Consider the following 20552-nt stretch of genomic DNA (forward strand, 5'->3'; position numbering starts at 1 on the left):
CTCCCCATCGCTCCCCTGCCGCCCTGGTGACTCACCAGCCATCCCACTCACACTGCCTTCTGCTGGGGCTGGAATAAGTGCCTCAGTGGCTGGCCCTGCTGGCTTTGTGTGACTGGCATTCACACAGCTGGATTCTCATAGATCAAGTACTAGATTTTCCTATAAACCCGCTTCCACCAGAAAACAAAAGGTACCAAAAGGTCAAGTGACAAACTATTGACAAAATCTGACACAGTTCATTCTCATAAGCTAGTCATCTTCAGACTCAAAATACAGATTTCCTGTTGTATGATAGTTACTAGAATTCAGTGTTGTAGAGGAAATTCTGGCAATTCTGCTGGTCAGTTTTCCTCCCTATACCCGTTGGAATCACTTTGTATATGTAAACAACTTTAAATGGGTTGGGTGTCAAATATTTGACCCTCAAAACTTCCAAGATAGAGCATTATGTGGTACATCTTTAAAGGCAGATTACTATAATCAAAGCACTCGCTTTTGTCACTAAATACTTTCTTTTCCCCCGAATCTTTTTCATTCCCAACACTATTGCTGTTAACATTTTTCACTTCAAAAGAGGCACCAGAGTGCAAGATATGCAAGAGAAGCCCCACAGATAGAATCTTACTCAAGAACAGCTGCATGTGTTACTCCCAAACATAGCAGCAGGATGAATCCTGCTGTCTACTTTTAGGAGGAGGAAAGGATTATCCTCCCATTAAGGCTTCCTTGCAAAGACAACAAGAAAAGGGGCCAAATAATACCAAGTGTTCTGGCACCAGGCTGTGAGGATAGATACTTGCCCAGGGGCGATTCCACACAAGAAATTTGCCCCACATCAGGTAGTTGCTGGGTGACCTAAATTACCTCATTAAGAACAGGATCCTGCTTGCCTCAACTTCATCTGCCCAGAAATGAGGCATCTCCCCAGCAATGACAGATGAGCAAGGAGCCTGTCTGGTGCAGGTCACCAGCTGGAAACACCTCTTCAGGGAGAGCAGAGATCCCCCTGCCTGGGACACTTTGTTCTTCTTCATCCAGCTGAAGCAGGTTTAAAGCATTCAGCACACTGATCTACTCAGCCTCCTGGTTTCTGTTCTTTAATTTTTCTTAAGGCATATGATGATAGGATTATTAAGGAGGTGTTTTGTTTTCTTTTTTTTTTTTTTTTTATTAGTTCATTGCATCTCCTGTTCCAAAATACCTGGTGTATATGTCCACAATGAAGGCTGAAACATAACTAAATAAAGTAATTTTTTGGTATCAATAGTGTTGCCTGTTTAATCATTAGACTAATGGTTTTTATCACATTCCTTTGGACTGAAAGTTACTTTCAAGGGGGGGAGGGGGAGTTTGCTCCAGGCTTAGTCCTTGTATGCCAAGTTTCAGTCAGCAATGAATTTTAATGGCAAAGTTATAAACCCTTGAAAAGCCAAAATTTATAATGGAAATGCTGACACCATAACAGCTATAGCTAACAGCACAGGTGACACCACTCTAATATATTGATTCTTTGCAGTTAAACTGCTCCTAGGGGCTTAAGATTTTGTGCATTTTTAAGTCCTACAAAAAAGATTTTTGTAATTGTATTCACTCAGGTTTGAAGTCAAAGGCTCTACATATGCACAGCTCACTTTCTCAAGAACCTGAAGTACCTGATCAGTAGGACGTGCCCCAGGTTTGGGTGTTGTTTTAGGTTTGGTTTTTTCAGCAGATTGACTGTTTTGGAAAAGTACAGTGAAGAGGAAATCCTAACTAAGGAATATGAGCAGAGGACAGAAAGAAGAACAAATATACAGCTTGAAGACTGTAAGAAATAGCAGGTAAGGAGAAACAAGGAAAAGAAAAAGAGATTTTAAAACAGCTACAAATTGTAACTCTGAGCAGGAACTGAAAAAGAAAATCCATGCTAATGAAAGAATAGGAAAAAATGCACGAGGGAACAAGAGAACTCCTGGGAGAGAGCAGAGCAAGCAGACAGAATTACAGAATTGGAAAAGAAAAGGGGGAAAAAAAGTATTTTAACATAAACCTAACAAAACCATTGCTTGGATAAAAGGAAGAGGACAGGCAGCATAAAGAGCAAATAATCAGACTCATAAAAACCCACTTTGGTTTTGCTGGGTTGTTTGTTTTTTTGGTTTTTTTTTTGTTTGGTTGGGGTTTTTCTTGTATCTTCCTCACACATTCAAATTGCACTCCATTTCTCTGGAAGAAGTCCAAGAATTCTGTCAGTGCCAGGAAAGAGGTGACCAAGACATTTTACACTTTCAGCTGAAGTCAAACATCTGCTTGTTTTGTGGTAGATCCGGACATTAATAAATAACTTTTTTTATCTACCTGTCTCAATTGAAAGAAAATACTGCTAGTATTTCAGACTGTGTGTTAATAAATGTCACTGCCATCCAACATGACCATATAAATGATGCTAGGGTGCTTTCAAAGCAAGATGAAGAGATTCACAAATAATCAAAACACTCTGCAGGAGTCATTTCTGAACATATGCTCAACAAAAATACAGCATATGAAACTGAAGCTCCAGATGCTTACAGGTAAGCATAGTATTTTATCCAGCACAGGATTTTATTTATTTTTTTTTTAATTTTATTTTATGCAGCACAGGAAGAGGGATTTTTTTTGTTTGTTTTTAATAAACAGCATATGAACAAAAGAATGCATACATTGGAATTAGGAAAGGGGAAAAAAACCAAGTATGATCTGGAGAAATCCAGACCAGGGACATAGCTGCAAAGGCCAGCACAAAGCAAGCTCCTTCTTCAGCATTATGAAGCTTTGAAAACTTCAAGAAGCCAAAAGTGGGTCCCAAGGTTCCCCTCAATGCTCCACATTCACAGCTATTTTTATACATCACCCAGAATTTTGGAAGCACTATACTTCAAGAATTCTTTTCTCTTTCCATAGGTTAAGATAATGAGGCATTATTTTAAGAAATGGAAAAATAGCCCCTTCACTCCTCCCTAGCCACTGCATTTTATTTGAGGACATGTTACTCTGTAGTTAATAGCTCTGACAGTGTGCCAGGCCAGAACAGTCATAAACAGCAGTAATTCTTGAGCAGCTCTGAAGCTCAGTCTTGAATACCACTGGAGTCCTGTGTGCTGAGCTCTCCCTCCCAGTCAGGCTTATCCTGTGCTCTCACCACTATTACCCTTCTGCTTAAGAGCAAAGAGCTGCAGTGTAGAGGGTCAGGCCGTATGTAAAGCCTGAATTAAGTTTTCAGTCAATACTGTGGAATGGCTATGCTATTTCCTCTTAAAAAACCAAAAAGCTGGTGAATCTCAAGTGCACTGGGCATACTACATGACAGGAAAATGATCTTATTTAATCACTGGTGGGGGGGAAAAATGGCATGCAGGTTTCTGCTGGTGTGCTACTGTAACATTTGGCACAATCTCATTGGAAGGATTGTGTCATGCTGACAGATTAATGAGCTCTAAGAGAAATGAACAGATAAATACAGAATAAGCAAGCGACCTGCACTGACAGAGTTAATGCAAGTAAAGGCTCTGTGTCTCGCCTGCATTTGTCTGTGCTCAGCAGACTCAACAGATGAGAAAACATAAATGGAACAAAGCCAGAATATAACTTTACAGACAGAGATGATAATTTTATAAAAATTATGCTTCACTCAACTAATTAAACAGGTTTCATATATATTGAGAGAGAAGGAAAGAAATTCCCAAAACACAAGAGAAAAACAAAACTGGCCTAATGAATGATATAAAAGAAAGATAAATCCTCTCTTCCCCTTCTTTCCATTCCTTAAACAGTAACTTTTCAAGTTATATAATACTTCATATTACTTCAGGTTAGCGATTTAAGCTAACAAATAACTGTAATATACACTCTCTTTTCTATAAGAAACTAAAAAAAAATTAGTTTAATGTTCTCCTGTAAGTATAAAAAGTAAGAAACAATAAATTGTTTTCTAACACTTCACCTATGCAAATAAAAAGTACTAAATTAAACAGAGTAAGTATGAAATGAGATCAGAGTAAGGTACCAATGAGATCCCTTGTGTTTATGATCTATTACTGAATTGTATTCTCTGACCAAAAAAAACCTATTCTAAAACCAAATAAGAAAATCTATAGTTCACAAAATTTTATCAAGTAGTTAAAACCAGGAGAATCATCTGAATCACTTCTAACTACACCAGAAAACTGGAACAAACTATCAAGCTCAAGACTATTGAGAAATAAAAGGAAAATGTTGAAGTATTTCAGAAAGAATGAGAAAGAAAATTTCAATTCCCATATCCAACTATTCAAAGACAACAAACCCCAGAAGCATAAATCTTAGAGTCAGCTCAAAAAATGTGGAAAGCATGGATTACTTGTTATTTCAGTCAAACCTGTTTGCTCACCCCTAAATCAATATTTTCTAAGATGTTTTGGAAAAAAAATTAAAACAGAATAAAAAAAAAAAGAAGTCCTGAAGTGTTGGCACTTCCATGGTTTTCCAAACATGCTATGCAGCTGTGATTTGTTTGTGTTCTCTCAGGACAGCTAGCAAGTTTCAGAATATTGGATTGCTGTGATGAACTGCTGGGGACAACCAAAACTGAAGCCAGGCAGTACCAATGCAGGAGACCACCGTGGTTATTCCCTTGGCTCTGCCCACCCTTGCCCACCCCCCCCAGCAGGAGGCTGGGTTAGCCACTACACAATCCTGCTCTCAACTTAAAAACACCGCTTTGAGCTTACTGTGCTGAGCAGGGAGCAACTGAAATGAAGGAGAAGTTTCACAGGGGTATTTTCCAGCTGAAAAGAAAGTCACTCCAGGGGAAGGGAAGGGCAAACAACACCAGAATTTTACCACTTGGGTCACCTGAGTTTAGCTCTGCCCTGATCCTGAGCTGACATGAGGCACGCAGCCAAGGCAGAACTTACTGTAATGATAACAGCATGCAGAAGGTGACAGCAATTATGACAACCATGATCTTAACTAATTATTTATCCAACAAGACAAATGCGGGAAGGCAGAAGTTAGAGACTACCACCAGTGAACACTACTACACAGCATCAGCATCTTCCTGCAATTTTAAGGATATTTGGATCCAGAAGTTCAGAACTGATCATTTAGTTTTAAGTGATATGAACTTTCAAACCATAGAGTCCAACCATTAGCCAGGGATTTCCAAGTCCATCCCTTAACCATGACCCTAAGTACCACATCTACACATCTTTTAAATATCTCCATGAAGGTATTTCTGATAAGCAAGTTTTGTGAGGAAGAAGCTCCCTCACATCCTGCACTTCTCTATTTTTTATCTCCTCTAGCAACAGAAGTACCTGACACTGGAGATGGACTCTGTCACCTTTGCATTTGGTGGTATTAAACACCAAGGAAATGAGGTAAGTTCAAAGACTGAATTCAAGCAAGAGCAATGGACAATGAAGAAGTGCTGGCTTACATAAAGCAGCCCTCACTTTTGCAGTACTGCAGATAAGCATCTCGAAAATAATGAACTGAGGCAAAATAACAGCATACCACCACAGCCACAAGAGCCCTAAAATAGGAGCCTCAGCAGTAATTGTAACTAGACATTGGTTATTTCTTGGATTATGCAGTCAGAAGATTTCTATTTCAGATTTCTTTCTGTTTATAGTCTATGCTCTAAGAGATCATTAACATCCCCAAGCTATTCTCTGTTTAGGTAGCAGCAGCAACTTCTTTCTCACTAACAGAATATACTGATAACTGAGAGGAAAAATTCAGGCAAGATTGCCTCAGCAGTTCTTGGGTGCTTGGCAACTATTCTAACACACTCTTCCCACAATACCATTACTATGATAAGAGATTGTGATTCTTAAATAAACACACAGAACATTCAACATAAGTATAACCATAAGACACAGCTGATAATCATTGTGAAGTTACTTGCTTTTGCTCAAAAATCTTGGGGGTGGTGCTGTGCTATGTGTACAGCAGGTGATAATGCAACAACAGGTAAAGCAAGGCAAAGCCAAGACATCGCAATGAAACCTTTGAGCATGAGGATCTCTGAGTTGCCTTTAACAGTAAATACTTCAATATTGCAACAGATTATCCCAAAACTTTCTTCATACTTTCACAGCCATGGCAGATCACTCTTTCAAGGCTTCAGGGGAAGGAGGGAGAAGAAAGAGGAGTGCTTATGATATTTTGTTTAATTCTGTGATGACATTTGAAGTTCTAAGGCTATTAAATGGCAAGGTTGTGGGAAATTCACAGTGTATGCTATTCCAGAAAAAATGTTTAGCAGATCACCCAGTGACACAATATATTTGTCAACTGAAAATTCAGGATCCTATGGCCTAAAAAATGAGGAGTCACCTCCCCTTCCCCTATAATCAGGGGTGTTCCTTTCATACCATACATCCAAGTCTTGGGGCATTTGCAAACACTTAAAGTTTACTGGCAGAAGGCAAAACATCTAGGTAGCAGATTATTTCATTCTGTGTCTCCTAGTACTTTAAAATTTCTTGTCTCTTCCTTTTTTATAGGGACACTGACTGCAGAATGTTTATCTGGGAGGAGTTTGAGTTTGTTTAGTTGGGAGGTTTTTTAATGGTATCTGATGATTCCTTTGAGTCCTCTCTGGGCACAATTTTTTCTACTTGGTTTCAAAAATAACATGGGTTTAGTTTGTTGGCTTTTGGAGAGAGCTGGCTTTAAAAACGTTGTGTAGGTATATTCTCTTCTCTAACCTGTGCTTTGTTGAGGGTCCTGCCTGAGGTTGTTGTAGTATTACAGTGGCTTTCAGTTTCCAGGGCCTGCACTAAGGCAGTCTATTAAGAATGCAGGCATTAGTGTGAAAAAAGGCATCTGGGTTTTGCTATTAGCCCTAGGAGCTAGTTTTAAGCCAAAGATGTGTTTGAGAGTTGAGCCAGAGAGTTATTACAATATTTTCTGCTGTCACTATCTTTAATAAATAGCATCTTCCCAAGTGGTACAGAATTCCAGATTTCTAAAGCTCCATCACCTAAGTGAACTCAAAGTTCCCAAGACACAAAGCAAAAATGGAAACATGCAGCCAGCATGATTTCACAACTAAACAAACTATGGAAAGTTAGTCAGTGGTCTCTGTTTCAACCAAGCATCTCCAGAAAACAAGGGATAGAAGCACCAGCAAACCCAGTGAATCTTCTCTGTTTTGCAGAGCAGTCTCCTTTTGGCATTGTGAGCTACAAGAGAGAAGTTTGCTGTCAGTTACACGCAGATAAAAACAAGAGTAAAAAAGTTTTGGCAGGTGTGGAAGACTGTATCTAGTGGTAACATGACTACATTTTGACTAATGGTTTTAAAGACAAAGCAGAACGAAGTCTGCTATCATGGTGATGCTACCTACGGCTATTAAAATCCTGAGAAGGTGGAAGTCAGAAAAATTCATCTTTGTCAGTTTGTTCCTACTCTGACAGGTACACCATGGGATAAAAGATGCACCAAAAGACAGCACTGCCACATACATGCTCAGGAATTTATCAGAAGTCTCTTGGTATTTTGGGAGATTTCCTTACATCCTTAAACACCTTGCATGGCAATCGTATGAAGTAATTAAATGAGAAACTCAGCTTTCTTAAGCCTGTTATTTGTGAAGAAGAGTTCTTAAAATAAAAATTTCCAGTACCATGCCACTGACCGAGCAAAAGTTTAAATATAAAATGTATATAAAATGTAATACTTTTAACATGCCCACACATAAAATGTTCCTCAGAGAGAGCATCCTGAGACCAGTGGTGCAGCCACTCCTCTGACAAAACTCAATAATCTGCTAAAACCATATAGCCTCAGATCCTGCTGACAGCAAGATAAGTTGTTTGGGAAGAGCTGATTATCCTTGTGTGCAGGAGAAAACACAAGATCGTCACCACTCATCTGCATGCTATATCTCTGCATTAAACTATATTAAAATATGATGGGCACTGCCTATGATATCATTCCCTAAACTTGTATATTGTCATGGCCATCTGTTTCTGGGTTTGAGAGGAGTTTTTTGGAGGTTTTTTTTGACAGTTTTCAATTTCAGTATAAAAACTTTCACAAACAATTTAATTAAAACTATATTATAAGTAAGATTTCACAAAAAATATTATATGTTACACCCCCAAAATCAAGTTACAGTTCATGAACTTCAGTCTCCTCCTCCTATCAATGTGACAATTTTGACCAAATAAGGCTTTCCAGTTTTTCTGGCCCAATTTCCATAATTATGTAACTAAACTATTTAAGATCCATGATTCTGTTACCCACATAAACAGGTTCTCTTTTGTGTTTTTCTTATTCTCTTATGCACAGAATCACAGAATATGCTGAGCTGGAAGGGGCTTACAAAGATCAAGTCCAGCTCCTTGTCCTGCGCAGCATCATCCTCAAGAGTCACACCAGGTGCCTGGGAGTGTTGCCCAAATGCTTCTGGAACTTTGTCAGGCTTGGTGCTGTGACCACTGCCCTGGGGAGCCTGTTCCAGTGCCCAAACACGCGCTGGGTGAACTTCAGCAGGTGAAAGCGATGGATTCTGATGAGATGCCAAAAAGCAGCGCCATGGAGAGGGCTCTGGGGGCAGATAGAATCTGAGCCAGCAGTGCCCTGCAGCCAGGAGGGCCAGCCCTGACCTGGGGGGCATCAGGCACAGCATCACAGCCAGGCAATGAGGGGATTGTCCCACTCTGCTCTGGGGTGGCCTCACCTCCAGTGCTGGGGGCAGTTCTGGGTGCCACAATACGAGAAGAAGACATTAAACTGTTAGAGAGTGTCCAAAGGAGGGCCGTGAGGATGGTGAAGGACATTGAGGGGAAGTGTGTGAGGAGCAGCTGAGGTCACTTGGGCTGTTCAGCCTGGAGGAGACCAAGGGGAGACCTCACTGCAGTCACAACTTCCTTGTGAGGGGAAGAGGAGGGGCAGACACCGATTTCTTCTCTGTGCTGACAATGACAGGATCCAAGAGAATGGCCTGAAGTTGTGTCAGGACAGGTTTAGGTCAGATATTAGAAAAGAACTGGTGTATGTGTTTACATGTAAACTAAAAACTGAGGCTCACCAATTCTGATGTTTAGTTGCCCTCTCCCTGTTTAAGAGGGAGGAAAACAAATGACCTTTTTTTCCTGCTTCTCTTGCTCAAGTCACTATTTGTTTCACAATTAATTCAGTATAATGGCCAGTTGTGTTTGAAATTCATTCAGATAATCTTCCCAAATCCTTTGGATCTAGATGGTTTGAACCTGCTAATTTACATGGCAGCTCTAAACTTTTTTTAATGGCACTCTTAAAATCCTTTCCAAGAGCAGCCAGGTTTGCATGACTGCCAGTCTCTCCTTTCCCTGGAACCTGCACTTTCTCATCAGAAGCATTTTGAACTCGCTCTTTACTGGCACATGACACCCACAGACATTGAACAGTACAGAATATATGATCTGACTATTCTTACACACACACAGAGTCCCTTTCTCATTTGGAACAGGATAATTAGTGAAAAAACTTTGATTATCTCAAGCATGTAGCTTTCCTCATTTATAAGCAACGAGCTCTAGAATAGTTGAAGTACTATTCTCCATGCCTACTGTGTGTACTTTAGAAAAAATACCATGGACATGATATTATATTTTGATGTCTGATTTTACATATCTGCACTATAAACACCATGGACATGATATTATATTTTGATGTCTGATTTTACATATCTGCACTATGAACACCTTATTATATAATAATGCAGTCACATTAAAACCAAAGGAGTGCTGAGATTTTTTTGTTAAATGACCCCCCAGCAGCAGCTGCCCATACACAGAGAACATGTGGTTCTGGACAGCAGGCCCTGTGACAGAATAACCAAACATCTCAAAAGGGAAGTTTTCAGTTGTCACAGTCCAAGTGCATCATTTCTACTGGAAGGATATTGCAATCTGCAGATTAACCATGAATTAAATTTATATTAAAAAATAATATCCTGCGTTTTACATGCTAAATTAAAACAGATGTAATTAAAGCCTTTGAAAGTAATTTTGGCTGGTGCTTCATTTATATCTACAGCTCAAACAGACACTTTCTCAGGCATTTGTGCCAAATTTGACTAATTTTTCTGCTCTGTGTTTTAATTACTGTATATGCTTTCCTGTTGCAGTTAGAAATATCATTACACACTTGAACAGCCAATGCTATGAGAAAGTGTGTGCTTTTTTTTTAAGCCTAGTGGTATTTCAAATGGTTATGTGATGATGGCAAAGCTCACAGATGCTTCTGCACACTGTTATAGTCGGCCTGTACACAGACACACCCCAGCATGACCCACAGCTGACCTTGGCTGCAGCAACACAGCACACCCAGAGCAGCCTTACAGATGTAAGAGAGGCTACTCAGCGTTGTGCCACCATACTTCTCCTGCTTTGGCACCTAAATTAAAGCCAACTTCAACAAACATTTTCTTCTCAAAGACTGATTTGTTTGGAGTTAAAGATTCCTTGCATCCCATCCCTCCTGTGCTAACACACAAAAGGCATTCCAGCCCTGAACCCAGTTCTTACAGTGTAGCCCTGTACCAGCATCCCCAGGGAATCCCAGCCTCTTAATGTACAGGTTGAATTTCAGGGTCTTAATAAAACCTATTCCTTAAGTTCAAGAGTCTATGTCAGACAACTAATTTTAGAGATCACCCCCTTCTACTGCAACTTCAAGGTTTCAGTCCACTTGCAAAGTTAAACAGGAGGAATTTCAAGTACAAAGAACCTGTATACTACAGAAATCCATTCCTTGTTTTGCTTGGCTTAACTGCAGAGTTACCTCCCCAGGCAGCCAGCTACAAGCTGTTAGTGGAATTGGAGTTTTTGATAATTTGGTGAGATCTTCCTGCAAAAACAGCCTTGTTCTCCTCCTTGGCTTTGTAGACCAAACCACATGATGAGGTCACTTCTAAACGTGTGTACCACATACTATAGGTATGTGTGTACTTCCACGTTGTCTATGGTTAACACCGACAGATTAGTGAGCAAGTTCCCCCTGAATTATACCAACAATGTCCACACCAAATGCTTCGATGAGTCTACATTACAAGAAAATGGGAACAGTTGCAGGCAGGAGAAGGCAATCACAGCTGTCTTAAAGTGAATTATGTGGAAGGATTTGCAGATAAAAATAAATGGAGTGGATTTAGAATAGCAACTTCTGAGAGCTGGAGATATTTTAAATATTAATAAAATGTATACTTTTTATAAAGTTATGAGTCAGACTCGCCACTCAGTTGTACAAGCAAAAAATTTAACTCATCACAGAGACATCAACAGAACTTGCTTTTACACCTATGTGGATTTGAAAAAGTAGAACTTGGCCAAAAATTTTTTTTCTAAGAGGAAATATACTTTTGTGTGTTGACTGGTAAAAGTAAGACAAGCTATATATGTAAAATGTTCATGTACTTATACCAATATTTGTATAATAAATATTCTCTTCATTTCAGTAAAATTCAAAACAACTATATGTGATAACATAAATTATTCCCTTAATGTGGAGAATATGCAAAGAAACTAACGCAATCTAGTTTTTGTCCTATGAAAGTGTCCCAATTCAGGCTGTAAGGGGTGTTCTGCAATCTGATCCAGTGAAAAATGATGCTGCCCATGGCAGGCAAGCCAGACTGAGTGGTATCTTTACAAATCCCTTCTAAAACCAAACCATTCTGCAATTCCATGAACAAACAGAAGAATGCATTACTGTTCTCAGAGTAGATGTTTCAGAATTACAGTGCTCCTTATGAACAGTGTCCACTACAAATAAAGACAACATTTTATGCCATATTAGGGGGATTTTTCAGTAAGGATGTCTAAACAGGGAAATAGGACAGTGAACCAAAATATGAAAGCTACTCAAAGCAAGTCTGAAATTATCAGACATTTTCCTAATGAACATGTCACAAGCATGTTTGACCCACACTAAGCTTTACCACGAAAACCTCTACAGCCCTGTTGTGGCGATTCAGGCACATCTAGGTCTAGATCCTGGCCTGGAGCATAAAACCATGGAAGTACCCAGCCCTGTGCCAGGAGAACTGCACTGCAAGAAGCACCTGTGCACCCAAGTCCTGGAACTAGTTTCAGATACACAACCTGGAGCATGGCTTTTTTCTTTATGGTGGCAGTGTTTACCTGCACTGAAATTCAGTGTTTACCATTACAAAGAAGTGGAGCTGGGAAGCAGTCCCCTTCGAACAAACAAAACCTTGTTTTGTACAACTTTTCCAAAGCTTCACAAAATTCTAGATGCCAAAGCATCAAAACCTCATTTTTTGCTTATTTTCAGGCTCTTCCTCAGGAGGTTCATCATGCGAATCCAAACCTCTCTGCTTTGCCTGCCATTTATGGATTTTTAATAGATCTTGGGGTAGTAAATACTCAACTTTTCCTTATGATAAAAGCTCTGTTTTGAAACATAGAACACTCAAAACTTGCAATGCAGTCCCCAAAGAAAATAAGATAAAAGTTTTAAACTAGTATGCATTTGGAAAGCTCTGAGTAGTCAGCACTTTCTATCTGTGATGCATATTCCTATTTTTATTGTATTCATTCCATAGAAGAAACACCTACCTTCACTGTGTTTCTTTGCCCCAGCTTATCAGTGCATGCCCTTGACCAAAGTACAAAAAACAGCATTTACCAACACTCTGCAGGTGAAAAACTATTCCTTCCTCTGTATAAATTATACATCATGGGAGCTCAACATTTCTTTCATGCTGAAAACCTATTCAAGCCTTCCCACATCTGTAGGCTAAGTGGTTTGCTCCAGCCAGGGGGGCCGACAATTGCTGATATTTCAAGAAACCTAATCTCTTAATGTTTGGGATCAGACGAAGGGTATGGCCATAAAAGAGACAGCTTGAAACAGGCCTAATCTCCAGCATATCTGAACCTACAGATGGCAGAGACTCTGAGCTGCCACCAACATAGATTCGACTGACTGGAGTCTGCCTGCCCAAGGGTGGTCCAAGCAGAGCGATTCAATCGCGCACGGAAATCTCTCACGCCGATATTTCTGTGCTGGGCAAGGAAAGAAAGGATTGGTGCTGGCTTGAATCGAGCATGCACCGCTTCCATCAGACGGCAGCAATGCTAGACTGCTGGCCAGACAATATTCCTGCACAATCCTGCTCTGAGCGTGCCAAAATTCCTACTTCTTCACTCCCAGACTGCCAGCTTCCTTCGGTCTGCCCCTCACTGGTGATTCTGTGCCTGAAGATTTCCTGACCGGACAGCCCCGTGCTGCCTTTCCCAGTTTACGGTCACAGACGCATTGTTATTTCTTATGGAGATGCTGAACATTTTCCCAGGCAAATTGACCACTGATCAGTGCTGGGACTCAGCTTTTCCATTCAGCCAGCTCCATACCATGATACATAAGGGTACATACCCTTGTCTCTCCTCCAGCAGAGCAATAAGCAATACACTCCTTCCTTCCTTCCTTGTCAAATATGAGCATTTCCACCTCAGCTTAACTTGTTCCTACTCTGTGCTAGTTGTAAACGTTCTAAAACAAGTTTAAACTTTCAAGCTGATTTTTCAGTTTACTGCAAACTAAACCTCTGGGTCAGCACATGCATCCAAAGACCAGAAACAGTGATAAACAATGTGCGACACAGCCCTCCCGCAGTGGTCCCTGAAATAAGAGGAGAGACCGCCCTGACTGTTTGCAGAGCAGCAGTGTAACCAGAATTAATAATTTCCAAGAGGGATGATCTGAAGAGCTCAGAGCCCAAAAGAGGGCCAGCCTCCCTGGAACACAGCACATCTGCAAAGCAGGATGTTTTCCAAGCTAAGAGCTGATGTGTTTTTCTGGTGAGGAAGCAGGAGGCGTAAGGATTATGGCTGCTTTTGAGGGCCCTGGGAAGGTGGGGGAGGGAGGTCAGGCACATGGGGCACATTCACACAATTATCCAGGCACAAAAAAAGAGAAAAAAAAAAAAAAAAACTATCCTGATCCCTCCTTCAGCAGAACAGCAGCAGTGCTCAGCAAGTCATGAATTTACTGCGTGGGAGTTGTTTCAGCTCTCTCAGGGAGCTTTTTCTGCCTATAGTGCATATACTGGGTTATGTGTCTGGTGTGTCTTTCATTAACTTACAGAGCCCAAATATAAAAGACATATGAAAGCTGGGGAAGTGACAAAGCAAAGCTGATTTCCAGATTGGAATTTCAAGAGTTAAACTGATTTTTTCAAAAGTACTCATCACCATAGACTGTTTAATAATAAATTAGCTGAAAGGGAAAAAAGAGTGAGTTAAGGCTATCACTCCCCATTTAACTTGATTTAACAGGTTAAAGGTCAGTTTTTAAATACTTCAAGACAGAAGGACTTTTGTTACTAAAGTTTCAAACACCAGAGCCCATTCTGACTGGCTAAATACTTATACCTATAATTAAAGTGTAGATTACAAGGGAAAAAGCAATACAGAAACCACTGAACAGAAAGTCAACATGATAAAATTAGTTCCATGCTCCTATTAGAAAGCCCCTCTAAATATCCCACAGCTGGCTAAAGAACCAGTACCTAGCTGTACACCTGAAAGAACACATCCATCCAAGAGCAGTGTTCAGACAGAAAAGGGCCAAACATGTCAAAACAACAATTTTTTTTTTTATTTGCCAATAACTGAGTTTGCATTTTAATGTCTGTGGAAGAAATATATGCTCAATTCTCAAAAAATTTGTCATTTAAGAATGTAACTGGAAGTATAAGCCCAAAGACAACACAGAAGAGAGCAGATCTCAACCAGCAGCTTTAATGAGACTGAAATGACAAGGAAATCCTCACCACAGAAACAGAAGTTTGTCATTTTTTCAATGAAGTTTTATTACTTCATTTCACCTAAAGCTTCTTGCACATTGACTGTCCTGTACCCACAATATCTGCAACAGTTCTCACTACCTGCTGCCAATACCAAGTGATGCATTATTCTTCCACATTAGGACCATCAAAGCCAACTTTAAGGACAAGGCTGTCCCTCTCCCAGGAAATTCCACTTTAATAATTTGCCACAAGTTAGGATGCCTGAAAGAGTTCAGAATCCAAGATTGTCATCAAAAGAACAGTAGGTTGGACCAAAATCTGGTGGCCGATTTAAAGAAATCAATTCCTCCTATTCTGAAGACAAACTACAGACACAGAGCAGTTTCATTTAAAGTTCTGGTATTAGACTCTGCATCTTATCAGTGCAACTTTAAGAGAGTTGTTTCACAATATGGTGCAGAAGATACATTTTGATTAATTTTTAAAGATGAAAATGGTTGTGATAGAACTTTTGTAGCTAATGATCAAACCCTAAATCCTGAGACCTTTAAAGCTTTTAAAAAAATACAAAAAAAACCACAAAAAAAAACCCCCACCAAAACAGATAGTACTATTTTCCAAGAAGAACTAAGTTTTCTCTGGCAACATGAAAAGTTGAGCTTATGCTATGGACACCTTACAGCTTTATGCTTTATTTTTACCTTACTTTTACCTAGTGTGGCTGTAGCAGTGGCTGAACAGCACTCCTGAGCTCCTGCAAGGGATGAGCTTGCAGGTGACCAATGTAAGTTTATAATAATAAATTAACAAAGTTTCTACAGCCCTCTACAAGATCAGAGAGTTGTGGTATCACACAGGAGGTTCAGAGCTTGGGAATTCACTTAAAATGTAAGTTAGAGGGCAGGAGAGCACTGGGAACCACTGCCAAGTCTACTGGCAGTTCAGTTCTCCCCCTCTCTCTGCTGCTGCCCTGCAGCTCTTAGAGTGAGGCACTTGTCTGCATCACTGGGATTACACAACCACTTATCAGCAGAAACAAGACATGATTCACGAATGCACATGAAGTGATATTTCCCATGGAAAACAAGAGACCATGAAAAGCCAATTCTAGAAATGAAAAGTTTCTTATATTTCTTTTTAAACATACTCACAATGGTTGTCCTTGGCAAAAAAACTCAGCCTTTAAGGCAAAGCAAGCCTGTGACCAAGACAACAGGCAAACACATGAAATTTTTTTCCTTGAAACACATATTAAAAGTCAAGTAGCCAAACCCCATAGTTTGCTGTTTAGCAACATCACCACCATGACCAGCAGCCTTTACATAAGTTAACACATAGATATGATATTAGCATTAATATAAAGGAAAACTCTTGACAATTTATTTCCACCATTTCTATCCCAGGTTTAAATTCCATCCCCTCAGACATCTGGGTTCTGATTTAAACTACTACAGCAGACAGTTTGAGTAGAGCTGATCAGAAAGTTTATTTAAGATTTTTGTTAAACAAACTATTTTCTTGCGAGAAGAGTTTCTGAAAACTTGAGAATTCTCAACCTGAACTGTGGGACAGGAGGAATGCCCCAGAGGGCTCCCATTGCACAGCACTTGCCTGAATTTCCAAAGCCCTGTCTCGCCAGGGTCATGGCAAACAGTGAGGAACAGATCTGCTCTTTCACCAAGGACTACTTCTTCATTCAGCTGATCACTGATTAGGCAAAATAACTGCATGTTATAATTATGACAGAGTGTAATGGCTATGCATGATGGAGAGAAAGTTCAAGACCTAAAGTTGATATCTAAGCACCCACTCTCACAGATTCTCATAAGATGCCAAAAGTACTTTTGATGATTTTCACCATTTTTTTAACAGCTGCACTGCCTGAGCTGTTCAGAGTTTTTATGTAATAACTTTAATGTATTTTGCTGCTTCTTTCTGCTCATTACAGATGAGATGCCCGAGCCATATTCATTCAATACTACAGAGAAAAGAGAAACAAAGAAGAAAAGAGAATAAAGGTCACTGTCAGGCCAAGATCAAGTCTGGAAAATTTCAGCTTGAGACACAAGCACTTCAGGAAGTTATAAGCAACTGAAACAATAAAGGAATTATAATTGAAACACTGCAAGAATTTTAACTATAGCTCTTTCCATGCTAACTAAGTATTATTTAATGTATTTCAGCAGCATTCAGAAACTCTTCTCAACATGAATGATCTGTGCTATCAAGATCACTCCCAAGCCCCTTGGAAAAAAGAGATGATTGGTACTGGCCACAGCTGCAGCTGATGGAGATTAGCACAGCTCCCTCATTTCCACTTACATCAGTGAGTCACAGGAAAAGCGATAAAAAGGAAACAAACCAAAACTTGTAACAGCTGATCTAGTTTACTTCTGCATTGCTTCCCTCCCAGCACAGAAGGGTGTCTCTGCCAGCCTCTCACCAGAGCAGCTGACTGAAGTGTGGCCTGTTCTGATGCCTCTTGCAAGGCTACGTTTCTCCAGTTGAAGAGAACTGGATGTGCAAATCCCAAATTCAGTGGTTCTGTTCCCAATTCCTCTGAGCACATTCCCATCATGTCCTTGCCTTGCTCCTCATAGAAGGGCCATGAATGGAATGGAAGCCTAATCAAAATTATCTCTGACTCTCCAGAACAGATTTAGAATTGTGAACAGAATAAATGTACCTTTATTTTTCTCTTCACTGCTCCAAACACAGAATCTAGAAAGACATCCTATAACTGCTGAATTCCTGTTGAGATAATCCTAGAACGTTCATTTTTCCAACCAGTGCTCTGCTAAAAATTTCAGACATCAATGAAAATTCTGTGTGCCATCTCAGGAATGTAGAATCATCTCTCTACACCTACTATTAAAAAAAAAAAGTTTCAAATTCACTCTACTTGACTTCAATTAACAAGTGTTTTTGAAGGGCAATACATAGAATTTCTAGTGTGTCTAACACTGTGATTCCAATTCTAATGTGTCTAATAACACTGTGATACTGTGTTTCAGTCAGAAACTAGGTCATAAACTTCTCTATTGGAAAGCGTTTATAGCTGCTTGGACGGGATTATTCTGTTCAAGAGGTTATAATAATAAAGGAAGCTTGCAAGCATACTTTTTCCAAACTCTCGGTAGGTCAATGCCAGTTTGGGAAATTGGCTCATTATTTATCCTTGTTTGGCTTCTTCAATTTCAATTTCTTGTTTGTTTTGACCTCATTCTGGACAAATATAAAACTTACTCTTTCATTTAATTAACAGGAGGGGGACTATAGAAAAAAATCTCTCATTTATTCCAGTTCCAGAAGTAGCTTTACAAAAATATTGTCAAAGTTTCAAGAAGCATTCAGATATTAAGAGTCCTGCCAAAGTTTACAATGTAGTTATATCCTGCTACAGAAAAAAAGAATATATTAAAAAAAAAAAACAACAACAAAAACAAACAAACCACAACCCTGCTGTTTTTATAATTTTATACAAATCTCTGGCACGAAACAAGCCACCTCCACATATTCACATGCATTCAGAGGATCTGTGGATGAGCCTTATTCTCCTTAGTCTAATCAAGTTGTCCAACTTATTTTCTCCATTTCCAAACTCTCTTATTTTTCTCAGCGACTCCTTCCTGTACAGGAAAACAAATCATATTTTTCCTTTTCCCCACCACATCTCCCTTTTGAAGGCTTAAAACAGCCAGCAAACAGTTCACCCACAGTTCTTGTATTGCAAAGCTTTTTCATTTGAGGTTCCTTCTTTTGGCTTTCCATTAAATACCTGGTCATTTTGTACCACAATCAAGCTCACTGTCCATCAGCCTCACAAAAGGGATTCAGGTGAAAACCTTTGCCCATTTTCTGGGGACTCGAGGAACAAGGTGCTCAAGAGTTTTCTCTAAGTGAGCTAGCTGGCTTCGCAGTCTTTTACATGTTTTTCTATGAGTCATCAGAATGCACACAGTGGAGTCATCATGAAGTGAAATAGCCTTGAATTATATGCTACATCCAATTTGCCCTTATCTCATAAGGATTTAGCCCCAAATATGGACACACAAGGGAAGATAAGGGCACTTGGGATAGGAAAAAAGTGTACAAAATTCATCTGGTTCTGTAATCACTTATTAAGTCCAAGATCTCCACTGTTTTTAACAAAAACAAAACTCAAGCGCAAAAATAAACCAAACTTCTATCCAGCTGCATAAATTCTGTCTCCCAAATATTCTCTGCCAAGAAGGAGAATCAGTGTAATTAAATTATTCTCCTTCAACTGGTTCTAAGATTTTAGCCAAGAGCTGTTTTAGTTTCTGCTTGCTTTTACAGAATTTGAAATGCCTTTACACTGAAAAGTGTCATATTCTGGATGCTGTAGTTAGCACATTCAGAGTCTAAAATTTTACATTTTCAGAGGCCCACCTTCACCCTTTTCCAGTTCAGCAAAGCTACCAAAATAGTTAACATCATATATGTTGAACAGTGTGTTTCTGAGACTTCATCTTAGCAAGTCAGATAGATTTATGCAATATTCACACTTCCTTCCATAGTCTCAACACATCAGGTGAAATATGTACAGTCAGGCACTCAGTGCAATGATTTTGCTGCAAAAGCATCATTGAGATATTTATTTTTTTTTTGTCCACCTAAAGTTTCTGTGAACCCAAAAGCAATGTTCTAAATGCGCAAAAGAAAAATAGAAAAAATATAGTTCTGTTCTGATTAATGGTCCTATATTTTAATGTCTTGCTGGGAGACTCAACCCACTGAGTATGTATCCTCAGGATATTTTAAATTTATGGTACTTTCTTCCACACAATCTTGAATACTGTCAGGAAAAAAAAATGGCAGGATGACTGCTTAACAGATGACATAGCATCTTCTCTGTTGCTTTCTGTAACTCTAGGAGGTACAGAACATAAACCCCAAATTGCTATTAAAATCATGGGAAATAAACTAGAAGATGAAAGCAAGACAGGTCTGAGCAGCTGCCTCAAACCTATTCATTAGGAAGGCACTAGCAGTGGGAGGGCCACCGAAGGCCCGCAGTTTCATTTCATTTCAAGGAGATTTTAGTCTAGCTGCTTTTTAAAGTCTTCTTAAAGTTCTGCACCCATCATCCTCTCCTACCAGCTCACTGGAACAGAAAAGGCTCAGCTCTATTCCTGACTGTCCTGGCACATCAACCCAGGCCCCAGATTAAATGAAATTAGCAAGCAGGCAGTTCTAAACTAACTTCAGGGACTACTTGCTTCCTCCCTCCTGGAATTCGGCTGGGCGATCTGGAACAGTGCAAAGTGGCAGAGCCTAAAAAAACCACCTGGGATCCAAACACAACCTCACAGATCCACAGAAAGCGAAAGCATAGCCAAGACTACTTAACAAAGAAGCCAGCAGTGACTCAGGTGTCCATCTGTGGAGCATGAGAGGTTCATCTGGGAAGTAATCACACGCTCCACTCTTCTCTTGGCACCAGCTGTCAGTCACTTGATGGGACAGGAGGGTGCTATGCCATCCCTAAATCTCTAGACCTAAGCTGGTCCTTGATCCACAGATACTGATATTTTGATGTGTTTTGTATATTTATGCTCCTGGACCCTGCAAGTTGGAGAATAAAGCCAACTCCAGGGTCATTCCTCTGTATATTTTGTGTCCTTGCCTTAAGACACCTCTTTAACACTGTACCTAGAGATCTGGCTCCAATCTGAACACAAGCAGTCTCCACCACATCTATCTTCACAAAGCTCTCACAAAGGAACAAGAGGGCCAAATTGGAAGGCCAAAGGTACTAAAG

At 39.8% G+C, this 20552-nt stretch overlaps 2 long non-coding RNA genes across 10 annotated transcripts in view; one reads left to right on the top strand and one right to left on the bottom strand.

The window, feature by feature from the left end:
- The window catches only part of LOC117243895, a 253109-nt gene that overhangs the window by 150814 nt on the left and 81743 nt on the right, over positions 1 to 20552 (bottom strand). The gene's annotated exons all lie outside the window — the stretch shown is intronic.
- LOC107200755 lies at positions 1611 to 8642 on the top strand. The gene is made up of 3 exons (XR_001519740.2): positions 1611 to 1820; positions 5301 to 5375; positions 8299 to 8642. It is a non-coding gene; the product is annotated as an uncharacterized LOC107200755 (long non-coding RNA).

This window comes from Parus major, chromosome 2 (genome assembly GCF_001522545.3).
Source record: "Parus major isolate Abel chromosome 2, Parus_major1.1, whole genome shotgun sequence".
Classification (NCBI taxonomy): Eukaryota; Metazoa; Chordata; class Aves; order Passeriformes; family Paridae; genus Parus; species Parus major.